The 16,406-nt window shown below is 37.0% G+C and overlaps 1 long non-coding RNA gene across 2 annotated transcripts in view; it reads left to right on the top strand.

Moving 5' to 3' along the window:
- The first annotated feature begins 1,486 nt into the window (after nucleotides 1-1,486).
- The window catches only part of LOC128928537 (uncharacterized), a 309,660-nt gene continuing 294,740 nt past the window's right edge, over nucleotides 1,487-16,406 (top strand). For both annotated transcript variants that reach the window (XR_013522299.1, XR_013522300.1), the window contains exon 1: nucleotides 1,487-1,697. This is a non-coding gene — a long non-coding RNA (uncharacterized LOC128928537). The remainder of the gene's footprint in view (nucleotides 1,698-16,406) is intronic.

The following is a 16,406-nucleotide window of genomic DNA, read 5'->3' as shown; positions in this document are numbered from 1 at the left end:
AATTATTGAGCATATATACTTGGAATTTAGACTCATGAAATAGAATGGTGAAAAATGTCTGACTCTCATAAAGCTTTCATTTTGGTGGGATAAAGACAGACTATAAAAAATAAATAAATAGATAATTTCAGATAGTGATTTGAAAACAATAAACCAGGTAATGTGATAGAGTGAACTGCCAGGGATCCTACAGCTGTTGTGGTTAGGGTAGGTCTTCTCTCTAAGAAGGTAACATTTGAGGTAAGTTATTATTGCCAATAGTCATGTCAATATTTTGAGGAAGAGAATTCTTGGTAGAGAGAACAGCAAGTAGGAAAACCCAGAGGTGGAAACACTTTCCATGAGTTCAAGGAACAAACAGGTTAGTAAGTCTGGAGTGTAATGAGGTGGGGTGGGAGGAGTCTGGGACTACAGGCTAGGAGCATGAGACACTGATCTCAGAATGTGGTAAGTTACTAAGTGAATAACTGAGTGCTTATTTAAAATTTATGCTCATGACCTTTACAATAGATCAGAGAATAGGGTTGTGTCATTTTCTTTAGTAAAGTGTTCTTTTTGCAGATGTGGAACTGATAGTTGAGTTTAATTAACTGTGTTTTCTAGAAGAGCATGATGGTGGAAATGAAGGGCAAGAGTTAAAATTGTTGAAGTGATGATTTTAATGATGAACTACAGACTCTAGGTTGGACTAGAAGAATAAGTGTTTGGATCACTTCCTCTTCACCCCATTGGTGAAGAAGAGATTCCTGCCCTAGGGTTATGGGAATGGCTGCACATATGGGACCCAATACTTGACAGATGAGATCAACAGTCGTTTATTAATCACATATCCTTATAGCCTGAGAGAGGAGGGCATTGATGCCATGCTGGGCCACACAGCTTTTATACTTGGGCAGTACAAATTTGTAGGGGGCGGGCTTCGTTTTCTAAAGGGTAGCAACATCTGGTTCCCACTGAAGAATGTGATTGACTTATTTTAGTTCTGTGGACTCACAGGGAACTAAAACATGCCTCTCACGGATAAGCAAGAGCTGTTCCTGGTCCCTATGATAAGGAGGGTTTGGCTGGAAGATTTTATCTGTGGCAGGGGGAGAAGGGAGGGGAGCACGTCGCTAGGTCATTCACGACCCTCCAGATTGTTCCAAGCCCATAATATTAAACCTTAATTTGAGCTCTTATATATAGCTAAAATCTCCATGTGTTTGAAGAATTACTGGAATGGGACAAAAAACAGACAAATGATCAAAAATGGACAAATGGGAGATTTGGAAATGTTTGTCAGAGTGGGATGCTTGAAATTCTAATCTGAGCACGGTTGGAATAGTTTGAGAAAAAACGAAGGCCATGACCTTGGCAGTTGGGTGGCCGGAGTAGAATTGGCTGGTGGTAGAAGATGGCGGGTGTGGATGGATAACGTGGAGACCTGGAATTCTGGTGACGACAGAGCTGCGAGGCATAATGGGCTCTATTTGAAAGTTGTCTGGGCATAGGTGAATAATCAGGCCGTAGTCCTGAGTACTCATTAAGAAGGTGTGAGGCCACTGAGTGACTGTTTTCTTCTCGGGGAAGGATCTCAAGACAAACAGCTCAAGGGACAGCCTGACTGTAAGAGGGAGGTCTGATCTCATCAGCAGCCCTGCAGGTCCCAGACCACTTCTGGGAGCTCCACTGCCTAATAGAGTCCCTGCCTTTAGATGGTAGGTGCTCAATGAATGTTTATCAAAATGATTTGAATTGAATGTGTTGATTAAATAGAACACCACCAATGGCGGCAATTTCCAGAACCCCATCTCTACCTTTAGGAGTTTCTAAATTTATCGAAGAACTGATTTTTCCTTTCTGCTTTATCAGTTCACAGGTTTCCCTTGGGTACCAGGCCCAAGTTAATTCAATAATTTCACATATATTTAATTTGTGTCTACTATTTGCCGGACAGTATGCTAAGTGCTGAGGAGGTAATGGAGAACAAGACAGAAGCCCCTCCTGAGGTCTTTTTTGTAGTCTCTGTATTTGGAAATGTGGAAAAGTATATTTGAAAATAGGTAATTACAAAACAACGTGGTGAGTGCTATGATCAGGCAAGCATGGATACTAAGGAGGGACATTTAACCTAGACTCCTGATACGGGAAGTCCTCCTGGAATGGATAAGAACTAAACTGGGATCTGAGAGATGAATAGATTTAGACTGGAGGAGTTAGGTGGACAGGTCAGGAGTAGGCAAGTGTGTGTTCCAGTATAAGGAAATAGCATATCCTGATCTTCTTGTGCACTTTCTCTGCCTCTCATCCTTAAAAATGCTCTTATCTTTGCTCCTTATATAATTAAAAGCATATATTGCATTAATTCACATAATTGTTTTTAATTTTCACAACTTAGTTCTGCCGTTCCTTTAATGTATGTCCTATAAATTTACAAATGATTGGGGTCTATCCAATGTAGTTCTTAAGAGCAATGTGAAATTAGGTACTTAATAAATAATGAGGGAAATAACTCTGTATTACATTAGAAATGAGCATATGCATCTAAATAATAACAGCATTAACAGGAAATAGAACTATTTCACACATGAAAAGTAGATGTTTAAGAAGAAAATAGATTCATGCAAGCACATTCATAGATGATGCCGTAATCTGGAGTTGGTGTGGGCTCTCATATCTTGCATTTTTAAAAGATGAAAACAAAATTAAGGTCTTGAAAATCCCCAGTTTCTCTCTACTCAATGTGAAAAAAATTAGCAAGAAAATGGAGACTCAGTTGCAGAAGCGTGTAAGCAGCTCTTTCCCTAAATGATCCTCCAGATGAGGATGCAGCCAGTGATGCTCTGATTTCAGCCTTTGGTTTTAACCTTGAGCAGAATCCAGCTAGAATGTGCTGGATTCCTGACCACTGACACTGTGAGATAATAAATCTGTGTTGTTTTAAGCTGCTAAGTTTGTGGTAATTAGTTATGCAGCAATAGAAAACTAATACCAAATGACAATGACATTTTTTTCCTAGGGTTGTTTTGAGGCACACATGAGACAATCCATGTCAAGTATTTAGCAGAGTGCCTGGCACATAATAAACGCAGGAAGTGCTGGTTACTAACAGTATTCATTTGGTTTCAGACAAGTCATTCAATCTAGACCTTGTTTAATCCCTGCTATGACAATGTTAAACGAGAGTTAGATTTTTATCAGCTCTGAAACTTGTTTCAAAGTGTCCAGGGATTTCTAAAAAGCCAAGTCACTGTTAGGACCTGAGCTTTCAAAATGAAAATTATATGATGTTTCCGAAACAGGACCACTAATATCAACATCACCAGTTTCATGGACCCTACAGTATGCCTAACAGCAATTTGGACTTTGATCACTCAGATGCATCTTGCAGGCAATTTTAGTGTTTTTTTTTTCCTTTGGTGATTGTTTTTGGGAGAGAATGAAATTTGGACTATCTCATGTCTACAGGATACTATGAAATTTGCATTTAATAGTGGCTAGTCATGTCTTTCAGAAAATAGGGCCGTTTTTAAAAGGTGAATTCAAAAGATTGAGTTTTACTAGCCAATTAATGTTGAACACAGAATATCCCAAATAAAACAAAAAAGGTTATGGTATGTTTTAAAACTCTTCAAAGCCATCAGTTTACCAAAACGAACCACCTGGTCTCAGGTTGAAAGTAACAGATGCAGTTCCGAGAGTTGAAAGTAAAATTTAGACAGTGTATCAAGTGGGTGCTAATACATCTTTATTAGGGTTCATAACTTTCAAATTAGGTTTTGAGAAAGGGCTCAGATTGGATCGCACTAATCATGCTCCTCTTTTAGGATGAGCTATTAGAAGTCAGTGAATTCTCACAGCTGTTTAAAGGCAGAGTTCCTGGATTTCATAGTGTTTGTTAACAATGTGCAAACATCAGCTATAAAACCTAACATGTTGGACTGCTTAAGGTAGGCCATCCTGGCCACAGTGAAAGATCTTTTAAACCATATATTCATTGCAGAACCCACAAGCAACATGCAGAAAGAGCAACAATAAGCCTAGCAACATGTAGTGGATAATTCCGAACCTTTATACTTGCATCCTGGGAGGAATGGCTTCTTTCATTCCCTTGGTGGAGACTGTGTAAACTTTGATAATGGAGAAAGAAACTAAGAAAAGGAGCATTGTTAAGAACCTAGGGAGATTCTTTTTTTTCTTTTTGAGATAAGGTCTCGCAGTGTCACTCAGGCTGGAGTGTAGTGGCGTGATCATGGCTCACTACAGCCTCGACCTCCTGGGCTCAAGCAATTCTTCCATCTCAGCCACCTGAGCAGCTGGGTCCGCAGGCTTGTACCACCATACCTGGCTAATTTTATTTTTTGTAGAGATGAGGTCTCTGTATGTCACCGAGCTTGGTCTTGAACTCCTGGGTTCAAGCTATCTTCCTGCCTCAGCCTCTCAAAATACTGGGCTTACAGGTGTGAGCTGCTGGGTCTGCCCATGATTCTTTGTTAACATTTTAAAAATAGGTGTATTCACTCCAGATTCAAAACCACCAGCAGGCACCCCTTGCTTATTTGCCTATTGCTAATTTAGATTTACTTAGAATGATTTATTATTATGTGTATGTATCTGTAGTCATGTTTATCTTAGTCTTTAAAGATTACAACTTGTTAAGCCTTTACCTGTGCCTTTCTGTGGCATTCCATTGGCCAGTAACATCTGAGAGAGAATTGGCAAAGGGAGGTGGGCTCTTCAGTAAGTAACCCTTGAGTAGAGAAGGCCTACTGTGTTTCTTTTTCTAGTACCTGCACCTTGTCCTTCTAACTCACCCCCTCTACAGCAACTCTGATTTCTGATAGAAGATAGGGTCATTTACCACTCTTGTTTGCTGCTGTGTTGCTTGAAGTTTCTTTCTTTAAATAATTAGGTCGAATTTTCTTTCTGACTCCGCTGTTATTCAACATGCTGACTCTTAACTTACCACCCAGCACAGTGTATTTAACCTTTTGTTGCTCATAACATAAAACTATGAAATCTGCATATGGAGACCACCCTGGGTTTTAAAATTAAGTGGTCTTTCTGGCAGGTGGTCTTCGGTTTAACAGTGCTCTCTATAGTTTATGCTTCCAACACACATAGAATGATTCTTTGGGGCCTCATAACCTATAATTATGCCAGAGTCAATGTAGTTGGCTCTGAACAACCCTCAAATTAGCCCAAGGATTTTCTGGAGTGATCTTCTATGGACCATGGTCCCCACAATTGAACCCAGGAAACTCACAGCAAGGTTGGCCATAGCCTCCCCATGAACCACTGACCATTAAGAGAACCACTGTTGAGCATCACTTTAGCTTGTGGAGCAGCTGGAAGCCTGTTGTCTTAGTACTCAAGGGTCAAACAGCTCAGCAGGAACACTTAAAACCTCATGTGCGGTGGTTTTAAGAAAATCATTGCTTATGGAGACAGGCATATGTGAAGCTAGAGCTGTCTAGGCTATACATTTTTTCTTAAACTTTTTGTTTTAACAGTCTAATGTAGTGGGTAAAGGGCCTGCATTCATATTAGGCAGGTGGTCTCCTAACGCAAGTTCAAAATACGTTTCTCTGATGGGAAATAAATTACATTCTCAGAGCCCTTAGCTATTTTGGAAGGTGGTCTTTGGATATAGGGGGTCTCCTTAGCAACTTTATTGTACACATGTAAGTATATATTTGATTAATGCTGCTTTATTTGCCTATGTGTGTGTTGCATCTATATACAAACTTCTAATGAACAGTGTCAGAATTAGCTTGCTTTTCTACAGATGGAGCAAAACTATCTTTCGCTATGGTGTTTAATAGGTGTTTTTAATTCTAAAATATTCTGGTTATATTAAGCTTGTTGGTGGTATTGGAGAAGGACTTCCTGGACAGATGACTGGTTTCGGAAGGTAGGTACCCAACTAGAACATGGGGATGAGAAATTCAGTAGTCTATTTGGAAGATTAGGGGCCTCCCCATAGGAAAAGGCAGGCACAGGATCTGAAGTCCAGGTGGAGGAATAAGGTAATTCAAGGCTCTGTTGATCAGAATATCATAGTGTGAACCAAATACTGAAGCAAAGTCTTGTTTAACTAGGATCCAGGCCATGGCCTAGTCCTTAGGTACAAGATGACCTTAACATTCAAATAACTGATAAGCAGCTATATCAGGCACAGGGAGAATATGGGAAAAATGGATCTGTTTTCAGAATGTTTCTGCCATCTTTCCCATTCTGTTTCACCTTCAATTGAGCAAAACCACCTTACTTTCTACCTTCAGTGAATTTAGCTATCCATTTTCTTTAAATACTACCATAGAATAAACTGGTTTTATTGGTGTTGGACTGAGCAACTGTGCTGTGGCATCTAAACTGTGAATGACTGTGCCTCAATTTGATGTAAAGAATAGCCTAGAGGTTCTGATGCCCAGCCTCAGCCCCTAAAAATACGACCTTCTCCCATAATCACCTGGATGTTCCACAGTTTCCACAAACTCAGAATGGCCAAACCTAAGTGCACTGCATTTCACTCCTCCTGAATTCTGTATCTTAGCAGTACTTTCCTCCTCCTGAATTCCGTGTCTTAGAAAACAGAAGCACTGTCCCTTCAGGAATTTAGGAGTTGTTGATGACGCCTGCCTTTCCTTATCCCTCATTTCCTTCAGCTAGTCAAGTGCTAAGTCGATTGCTTCTACCTTCCTCCAGTCCCTATTCTCAATCTGTTGCCCTTGTTTGGCTCTTGTTATCTTCTTCTCCCCAAACCAGGTTGTTCCAGTATCCTCTAATCTCTAGGTTTGATTTCTCCAATCCATTCTCAAAGAGATGCTAGAAGGATCTTTATAAAACTTGGATCTGATTATGTCTCTCCCTTGCTTAAAACTTTTTAATGACTACTCGGTTTTTTTTTTTTTTTGAGATGGGGTTTTGCTCTTGTTGCCCAGGCTGGAGTGCAATGGCACAATCTCAGCTTACCACAACCTCTGCCTCCCAGGTTCAAGCAATTCTCCTGCCTCAGCCTCCTGAGTAGCTAGGACTACAGGTGCACGCCACCACACCCAGCCAATTTTTGTATTTTTAGTAGAGATGGAGTTTCACCATGTTGACCAGGATGGTCTCGATCTCCTGATCTGCCCGCCTCAGCCTCCCAAAAGATGAAGATCCAAATCCTTATCATAGACTACTCTGCAATCTGACCCCAATTTGCCCCTCCACTCTCATCCCTTGCTGCATCTCTTTTTGTATACTGTGAGGTAGTTGCACTGGAGCATTTGTAATTAATTGAATAAATTATACTATTTCATGCATCTTGCTTGTTTATGCTCCCCATTAGCCTTCCCAATTCTTCTTACCTGGAGAACATCTTGCTTCCCTGGTGAACACCTACATATCTTTCCATGCTTAGGTCAAGGGTCTCCTTTGGGAAGCTGAAAATTTATGAAACGTTTTCTCACCTTCCTCATCTATCATTCCTCCTTCCTATTTCACTGCATCAACTTCTATCATAGATGCGACATCATTACTGCTATTCATCTATGTCACTCTATCCCTTTACTAGACTTTATGTTTCTTAAGGGCAAGGATTGCTTCTTATTCATCTTGGACAGTGCCTGGCACTTAGTAGTGATCAAATAGATTTGTTGAAAATAAATAAATAAATAAATAGGATGTGGCATGCACACTGCTTTCAGGTATAAGGTTGATTTGACGACAACTCCTGAGTTAAGATTCTTTCTGCATTTTTATAGTGCTTTCTTTTATATTACCAATATTTTTATATAAAAATGAAAAGAATGGACCCCCCCCCACCTAAGAAAAAAGTTTGCTTGGTACAAATTTAATTGCATCAGAATTAATTGTTTAAAGTTCAAATTTAGGGCCTTAGCCAAATAGTAAATGTCTTATCACACCTATTTGGAATTTTTATTTGAACCTTGAATGTATTGGTGCTAAATTATGCTGTGGTTCTGGAGATGGTCTTTATTTGCTATTAAGCATGTATTACCATATACTGCAATTGAATGTTGTGATAACTTTTTTCCCAAGTGCATATTAACTTCATTTATTCTTTTGCTAAGGTATGCAATGAGAAAATGAAGATTGAGGTCCACACTAACTTTTTGTAAAAAAAAAAAAATAGATACAGTAATAAATAAAATTGAATAATATATGCATATTGAGTGAAATGCCTTAAAGCTTTATCTCTTCATATAGTTTGCCTTGGATTTCAGAATTTTCCCTTGGCTCTTAGAGCATTTATTTTTGAGATGGAGTTTTGTTCTCATTGCCCAGGCTGGAGTGCAGTGGCACGATCTTGAATCACTGCAAATTCCACCTCCTTGGTTCAAGTGATTCTCCTGACTCAGCCTCCCTAGTAGCTGGGATTACAGGTGCCCACCACCATGGCCAGCTAATCTTTGTATTTTTAGTAGACAAAGGGTTTCACTATATTGACCAGGCTGGTTTTGAACTCCTGACCTCAGATGATCCACCCCTCCACCTCCCAACCCTCACCCTCCCAAAGTGCTGGGATTACAGACCTGAGCCACTGCTCCTGGCCTAAAGTATTTTTTTTAAACTAAGCTTCTTCCTTTCCATAGTGAGTGCAGCTCTTTCAAAATACCGTGAACTTGAGAAATGTAGACCTATTTATTATGAATACCAAGAATTATCAGCAAAGACCCCACCTTCATAATTTAAGCAAAGGAAAGAACATTTGAAATTTAGAACTCATTTCATTTCCCAGAGTATAAAGTAATCAGTTATCTTGGGCTTTAGGATTTGTTCATAAAGCTATTATTTCAATTGAAATGAAGTTGAACAAAAATAGTAGCCTATCATTATAATTATATAAATTATAGCCATTACAGTAAACAGTTTTCATACATTTAATTTAAAATTAAAACCTTCAGCTCTTGGATTCATAGCAGGTTTAATTTTGTTCAAAATGGGTTTGAAAAGATTTTCCACCAGACATCCTTTTTTTCTGATTTAAATGATATTTCTTCTATGTTTCCCCCTGCACTAAAGATTATTATTCTTTGTCCTTTGTCTACATCTTGAGAAGGCTTACTACATTGCTGTCTAATGAGGAAATAGCCAAAGGGATGGTGATGGCATTCACACCCCTTTGCCACTGTGGGCTTTCTTTACTCTCTGACCAAGTATTTGGGTGGTGTCTATAGTGCATGTGTTCTTCTGATGGCCTTGTTTGGAATAACATTTAAATAAGATTTGCTATAGCAATGCCCAGCTGCACTTACTCATAATTATTCTGAATAACATTTTCCATTTTAAACCCTGATTTTATGGGGTTTACTACTTGGCCCATAAAATCTCCTTCCAAGCTCAGCCTTGGCATAGTTTTTAGCATAAGCAAATTTACCATAGCAATAAATCAAGAGCTCAATTCTCAAACCCACAGGATGAAGAGCAAGCCCATGGTAATTGACAGGGAGAAGGCCCTGCAAGTTTTGCTAAGGATGGCAGCATCTTTGGTATGGCCAATTTTGTACACATGCTGCACACAACATTGATAATGGACCTGGATTTGAAAAGTCTAAAGATGGGATTTGGAGAATGAACACATAAGTGATATTCTTATCCTTACGGGAGTAAAAGCGGTTAAAGGCTTCTCAGAGAAAATAATAAGAATGACATAAATTTAGGGGAGTGTCTTTTCTATGAATTTGGTAAGAGAGGACAAGAGGCTTTTGGAAAGAAAATCTCTTGCAAAGGACTGTTTTTTTGTGTGTGATAAAACGTGTTAGGAGTAGCAGCACCTATTTCCTAGCTCTCCCACCCACTTCCATGAAGGACACTGGCCAACAGCCACTAAAATAAATAAATATTCCAATTATTTCTAATTATTTATTTGACAGTGCCATCCATGGGAGGGAGTATATTGCACTGCAGTGGTTCTCAAAGAGTGGTCCCTGAGCATTTTTTAAAGCAGCTTCTAAGCTTCTTCCCCACATAGTGTGTGCAGCCCTTTGAAAACATGAAATAGCATTCATGTTACCTGGGAATGCATTAGAAATGTGAATTCTTGGGGTCCTCTGCAGACTTACTGAATCAGGATTTGTAAGGTGAGGCCCAGAAATCTGGATTTTTATCAGTGATGCTGATGCCTATCAAAGCTTTCTTTGAACTTTTATTATGTATTTTTATTTTGTTTTTAATTGACACATAATTGTACATATTTATGAGGCACAGTGATATTTTCATACATGTATACATTGTGTAATGATCAAATTATGTTATTTGGCATATCGAGCACCTCAAACGTTGATCATTTCTTAGTGGTGAGAACATTCAGAATCCTCTATTCTAGTTGTTTTGAAGCATTCTCTATGATGTTTACTAGAGTCACCCTGCTGTGCTATAAAACACCAGAATTTATTCCTCCTAACTGTAATTTTATACCTGTTGATCTTTTTCCATAATCCCCTTCACCCCACCCTCCACAGACTCTGGTAACCACTGTCCTACTCTGTACTTCTACAAGACCAGCTTTTTTAGCATTTACAAATGAGTGCAATCATGGGGCATTTGTTCTGGGCCTGGATTCTTTCACTTAACATAATAAACTCCAGGTTCATCCATGCTGCAAACAATGGGATTTCATTCTCTTATGGCTGATTAGTAGTCCATTGTGTATGATACGTTTTCTTTATCTATTTATCTGTTGATAGACACCTAAGTTGATTCCATATCTTTGCTATTGTGACTAGTGCTCCAATAAACAGGGGCGTGCAGATATATATTTTTTTGACATGCTGATTTCATTTCCTATGGATAAATACTCAGTAGTGGGATTGCTGGATCATATGGTAGTTCTATTTTTAATTTTTGGAGAAATTCCCATGCTGTTTTTTATAATAGCTATACCAATTTACATTCTCACCAACAGTGTATAAGCATTCCTTTTTCTCCACATCTGTGCCAGTATTTGTTATTTTTTGTCTTTTTGATAACAGTCATTCTAGTTGGGATGAGGTAATATCTCATTGTGGTTTTGATTTGCGTCTCCCTGATGATTAGTAATGTTGAACATCTTTTTCATTTGCCTGTTGGCCATTTGTGTGTCTTCTTTTGAGAAACATCTATTTGGATTCTTTGCTCATTTTCTAAGTCAGATCATTTGCTTTTTTGCTATTTTGTTTGAATTCCTTACATTATCAGGATATTGGCTTGTCAGATGCAGTTTGTAAATATTTCCTCCCATTCTGTAGGTTGTCTCTTCACTCTGTTGATTATTTCCCTTGTGCACAATCTTTTTAGTTTGATGTCATTCCATTTGTCTATTTTTGCCTTTGTTGCGTATGACTTTGAGTTCTTATCCAAAAAGTTCCTTTTCCAGACCAATGTCATCAAGCATCTTCCTTATGGTTTCTTCCACTAGTTTTGTAGCTTCAGATCTTACATTTAAGTCTTTAATCCATTTTGAGTAGATTTTTGCTTATAGTGAGAAATAGGGGGTCTAGTTTAATTCTTCTGCATGTGGATATCCAGTTTTCATAGTACCACTTATTGAAGAGACGTCGTTTCCTCAGTGTTTGTTTTTGGTGCCTTGGTCAAAATTGATTGTAGGTGTGTAAATTTATTTCTGCATTCTCTATTCTGTTCCATTAAGTTATATCTCTATTTTAATGCCAGTACCATTCTGTATTGGTTATAATAGCTTTGTATATGATTTGAAAGCAGATAGTGTGATACCTTCAGTTTTTTTTTTCCCCAAGGTTGCTTTGGCTATTTGGGGTACTTTGTGGTTCTATATGAGTTTTAGGATTTTTTCTATTTCTGTATAGAATGCCATTGATATTTTTATAGAGATTGCATTAAATCTATAGATTGCTTTGGGTAGCATGGACATATTAATATTTATTCTTCCAATTCATGAATGTGGAATATCATTCCATTTGATTGTGTCCTCTTCAATTATTTTTTTTTTCATTAATGTTTTCCAGTTTTCATTGTAGAGACCTTTCACCTCCTTAGTTAAATTTATTCTTAGGTTTTTTTGTTTTTAATAGTGATTGTAAATAGAGATTACTTTGTTGATTTCTTTTTCAGATAGTTCAGTATTGATGTATAGAAATGCTACTGATTTTTGTAGGTTGAGTTTGTATCCTGAAACTTTACTGAATTTATTAATTTGAATATTTTTAGACATTTTAGAAATATCTTTACACCACAGAGCATAAAATAAGCAAAAACAAACAAACAAAAAACAACACCACAATGCATGTAGGTCTTTGCCCCATGTGGGGTATTGTGGGAAATCTGCTATTGGCATATCCAGCCTGCACACATGCAATTTTATTACTCTTTGTGGATATGCTTTTATGGGGAAATCTGGGCATGCATGGGGAAAGTCTTTGTTCCCTTGGGGATACTGAATAAGTGTTATTCACCAGTGTTTTCACTGCGATCGTGAAGCCAGGTGCAGGATTTTCTACTTGTGGTTTCAAGACAGCCTCAAAAAGTTTCAGATTTTGCAACATTTTGGAGATCAGATTTTTGGATTGGGGTACTCAGTTTGTACTAACAAATAGAATATCACTAAATAATTTGTTCACTTGGGGTTTCTCAGCTGTAAAATCAGGAATTTGAAATAAATAACTTTCAGGTACTTTCCTGCTGTGAAATTTTATAATTTAATTTAATTTGTGTCTGGTGTGTTAATTGGGAGGTATTGTTTGTTAAATAAATAAAGCAACTTAACTTTGGTTGCATACAGATACTCTAGACTTTTACCCCCTCAACAATTTGTAATTTTCATACCTTAATTTAGATATTTTTACAGTGTGTGTTCCTTAACATGTTATTATAGCTATAGTTTTCATTGACTAAAGAGTTGCATATTCTGTCATTATATAAATGGAGTATTCTGAATTTGATAGTGAATGTACCTCTACTAGTTCTGAATTTGAGTTTGAATTTACCTCTGCCAATGAGATTTATACTTTAACTTATTTTCATGATGGTGGTTATTATCCTCTCACATCCAACTCTTACTCTCTCACCTCCTTAAGTATTTCTTGTAAGGCTGGTCTAGTGGTGGTGATTTCCCTCAGCTTTTGCTTGTGTAGGAAAGACTTTACTTCTCCATTTCTGAAGGATAGTTTTAATGGGTACAGTATCCTTGGTTAATGGTTTTTTTTTCTTTCAATGCTTTACATATATAATTTCATTCTCTCCAGGCCTGCAACATTTTTGCAGAGATATCTGCTGGTAGTCTAATCAGGATTTTCTTATGTGTGACTTGATACTTTTTTCTTTCTGTTTTTGGAATTATCTGTCTTTGACTTTTGACAATTTGACTATAATGTGCCTTAGAGCAGATCTTTTTGGGTTGAATATATTTGGGGATTTTGAGCTTCCTGGCTTTGGATGTGTATATATCTTCCAAGACTTGGAAAGTTTTTAGCTATTATTTGCTAAATAGGTTTTCTATTCCTTTTCTCATCTCTTTTCCTTCTAGAATTTCCATAATGAGAATATTCATTTACTTAATGCTGTCCCATAAGTCATGTAGGCTTTCTTTTTTCTTTTTAATGTGAATACATTAAAAACTGAATTATTTCAAAAGACCTGTCTTCAAGTTCAGGTCTTTTGAAATAATTCAGATAATTCAGATTTGAAATAATTCAGATAAAAATAATTTTGCTTAATCTGGTCTATCAAAGTTCTCAATTGTATTTTTAATTTCATTCAATGAATTATTCAGTTCTAAGGTTTCTGTTTGGCTCTTTATTATAATATCTATCTTTTGTTGAATTTCTTATTTATATAATCAATTGTTTTCCTGATTTCATTGAATTGTCTATTTGTAGTTTCTTGTACTTCACTGAATTTCCTTAAGATTCTTTTAAATTCCTTTTCATGCATTTCATACATTTTCTTTTCTTTGGAGTCTGTTACTGGAGAATTATTGTATTCTTTTGGAGGTGTCATATTTCTTTGCTTTTTCATGTTTCTGTATGCCTACATTCATGTCTGAACATCTGGTGGAACAGCTGCCTCTTCCATTGTTTTAAAGTAGCTTTTGTAAAGACAGACTTTATTCAGCTGTAATCAATAACAGCAGTGTCTGCCAGTGCTTCAGTGGCTTAGGCTGTGGGTTTTTGTGGAGGTGGTAGTACAGCTTTGCTGGGGTCAGTGCTGCTGGGTGAGCCAGTCCTCAGGCCCTGTGGGGTGCATGCAAAGTGCAGCTATTCTGCTGGTCACAGGAATGGCATTGCTGGGGATGGGGCTGCTGAGTGGGTTAGTCCTCAGAATGTCTACCATTGTTTAAGAATAACTATAATGGTTGAAATAATGGACCTTCTGATCATCTGGACCTAGTTTTCTCTCTTGGTTTTGTCTCATTTTTTGCAAATTATTTAATCTCCCTGAATTTTAATTTCTTTCTTTATAAAATGAGAATATTAATAATGATGATGCTATCATGACAATGATCAAGATAATAAAATTACCTACTTTATAGAGTTTTATATTTATTAAGAGAATGAATGTATATAGAGCTCTTAGCACATTTTCTGGAAGGTATTAAGCGCTTAGTAAATATTATTGTATTAATACAAACAGAGAAGAAAGAAAAAAATGGGAAAAGGATTTCTAGTTTGTTAAGATATCATTCCTTTTAACCCATATAACCCATTTTACAGGAATGTGGATTTTGGAGTAGCTGTACTGGTAGCATTTGTCCTACATCACTATGGCAATTCAGCCCTTACTTTGGCTACTAAAAGCTAATAATTCTCTCCTTAAATAACATAAGGCTAAACCATGAGGAGAATTGAAGATGGGTCTAGATAGTACACTCCCAAATAATAAAGGGGATTTAAGCAAAGAATAGTTAATAAAAAACTTGCCATTCCAGTGCCACGAAAAGTATTTTTTGCATTTTGTTTTCATAACAGATAACTTCTCAATTGTTTTTCAAGTTACTTAAATAAAAGTTAATTAGCTAATAGAATACATACAAAGTATCACTAAGACTTGAGGGATTTAATTGTTGATATGGTCTCTGGGGAATTTTTAAAATGTCGAATGGTTAACAAGATGTTTTGAAGATAATGTTAGTATTAAAGTTATGATTATCATGTCAAACATAATGAATTGGTCATTACTCATAACAATTACAACACGCAGCTCTACTATTGCCTACAATTGTACATATTTATTTTATAATTTAACACCAAAGGAAACTGTGAACAAACCTTAAAGACTTAAATGTAGCTTCAATAAAGAAAAATAGTTCTAAATAAACATACATTATAATAGTAAAGTCTTAATTTACCTGTGATATTTGGCATATCAAAAATTTGTTGTTACTATGGTTAAAATGAGTGATGTTTCATTTTCAACTTTGGAATATATATATATATATATTCTGAAATCTTTTTGCATTTTAAAAGTAGCTTGAATTCTCTCTTTCTCTCTTTGTTGTAGAGGGCTCTTCTGTCTCTCAGACACAGATACAGAAACACACACCGACACACCAGTACAGATTTCTCTCTGAAGTTGAATTCTGTTCTGTCTGCCTGTGTATCTATTTATCTTCCCATCTATCTATCCATCCATCCATCCATCCATCCATCCATCCATCCATCCATTTATCCTGAGTAACATTAAAGAGTTATTTTTTTACATAATGACATGGGCACTACTCAAAATATTTAGTTTTCAATTTGACCTAAGTGCAAATGAAGAAGACTAATAGGAGGACCTAAGTTGTAATTTTGGAGTACATTATGAACCAGAGATTGTAAAATAATTTTAACAATAACCTTTAGAAAGCAGTATTCCCATTGTAAATGAGAGTGGGAAAAATATTCAGGAATGAGAAAGCTGGATTACATTGTAAGGACCTTTCATAGTGATGATGAAAGGTGGACAGGAAGCTGTAAAAATTTTCTCTTCCTGAAAGTACAGTAGAAAGGATTGTGGGTGGGTAGCCGCTCAGATGAGTTGGGCTTATTTTTCCCTCTCCCTCTTATTTCTTGACTGAAAGAGAAGATGCTAGATAGTAGTAAGATATATGGAATCAGAAGCATTAGATGTGAATCAGTTAGATCTTGGTGAGAGCCCCTTTTTATTACTTTCTAACTGTGTGACTGTGGGTGAGTCACTTGTCTGAAACTCAGTTTCCTGAAAGTTATAAAATGGACTCATGTTGAGCTCAAATGAGATGATATACAGAAAAATGTGGTAAAATTGTAAAATAGTACATATGTTAGGTATTGTTATTAATGGTTATGACCCAACATTATGCCCATCTCCTAAAAAGTAATTAGTTAGCCAAGGTCCCTATTGCCTTTCTCTTACCTTAACACTCAAAGGAAGGCAAGCAGAACACCAGAACCAGTTGAACTTGTCAAGTAGGCCAGGTGCGGTGGCTCACGCCTGTGATCCCAGCA

Source organism: Callithrix jacchus, chromosome 9, assembly GCF_049354715.1.
Source record: "Callithrix jacchus isolate 240 chromosome 9, calJac240_pri, whole genome shotgun sequence".
NCBI lineage: Eukaryota > Metazoa > Chordata > Mammalia > Primates > Cebidae > Callithrix > Callithrix jacchus.
Note: the sequence above shows the minus strand (reverse complement) of the source record. Positions and strands in the feature narration are given on the sequence as shown.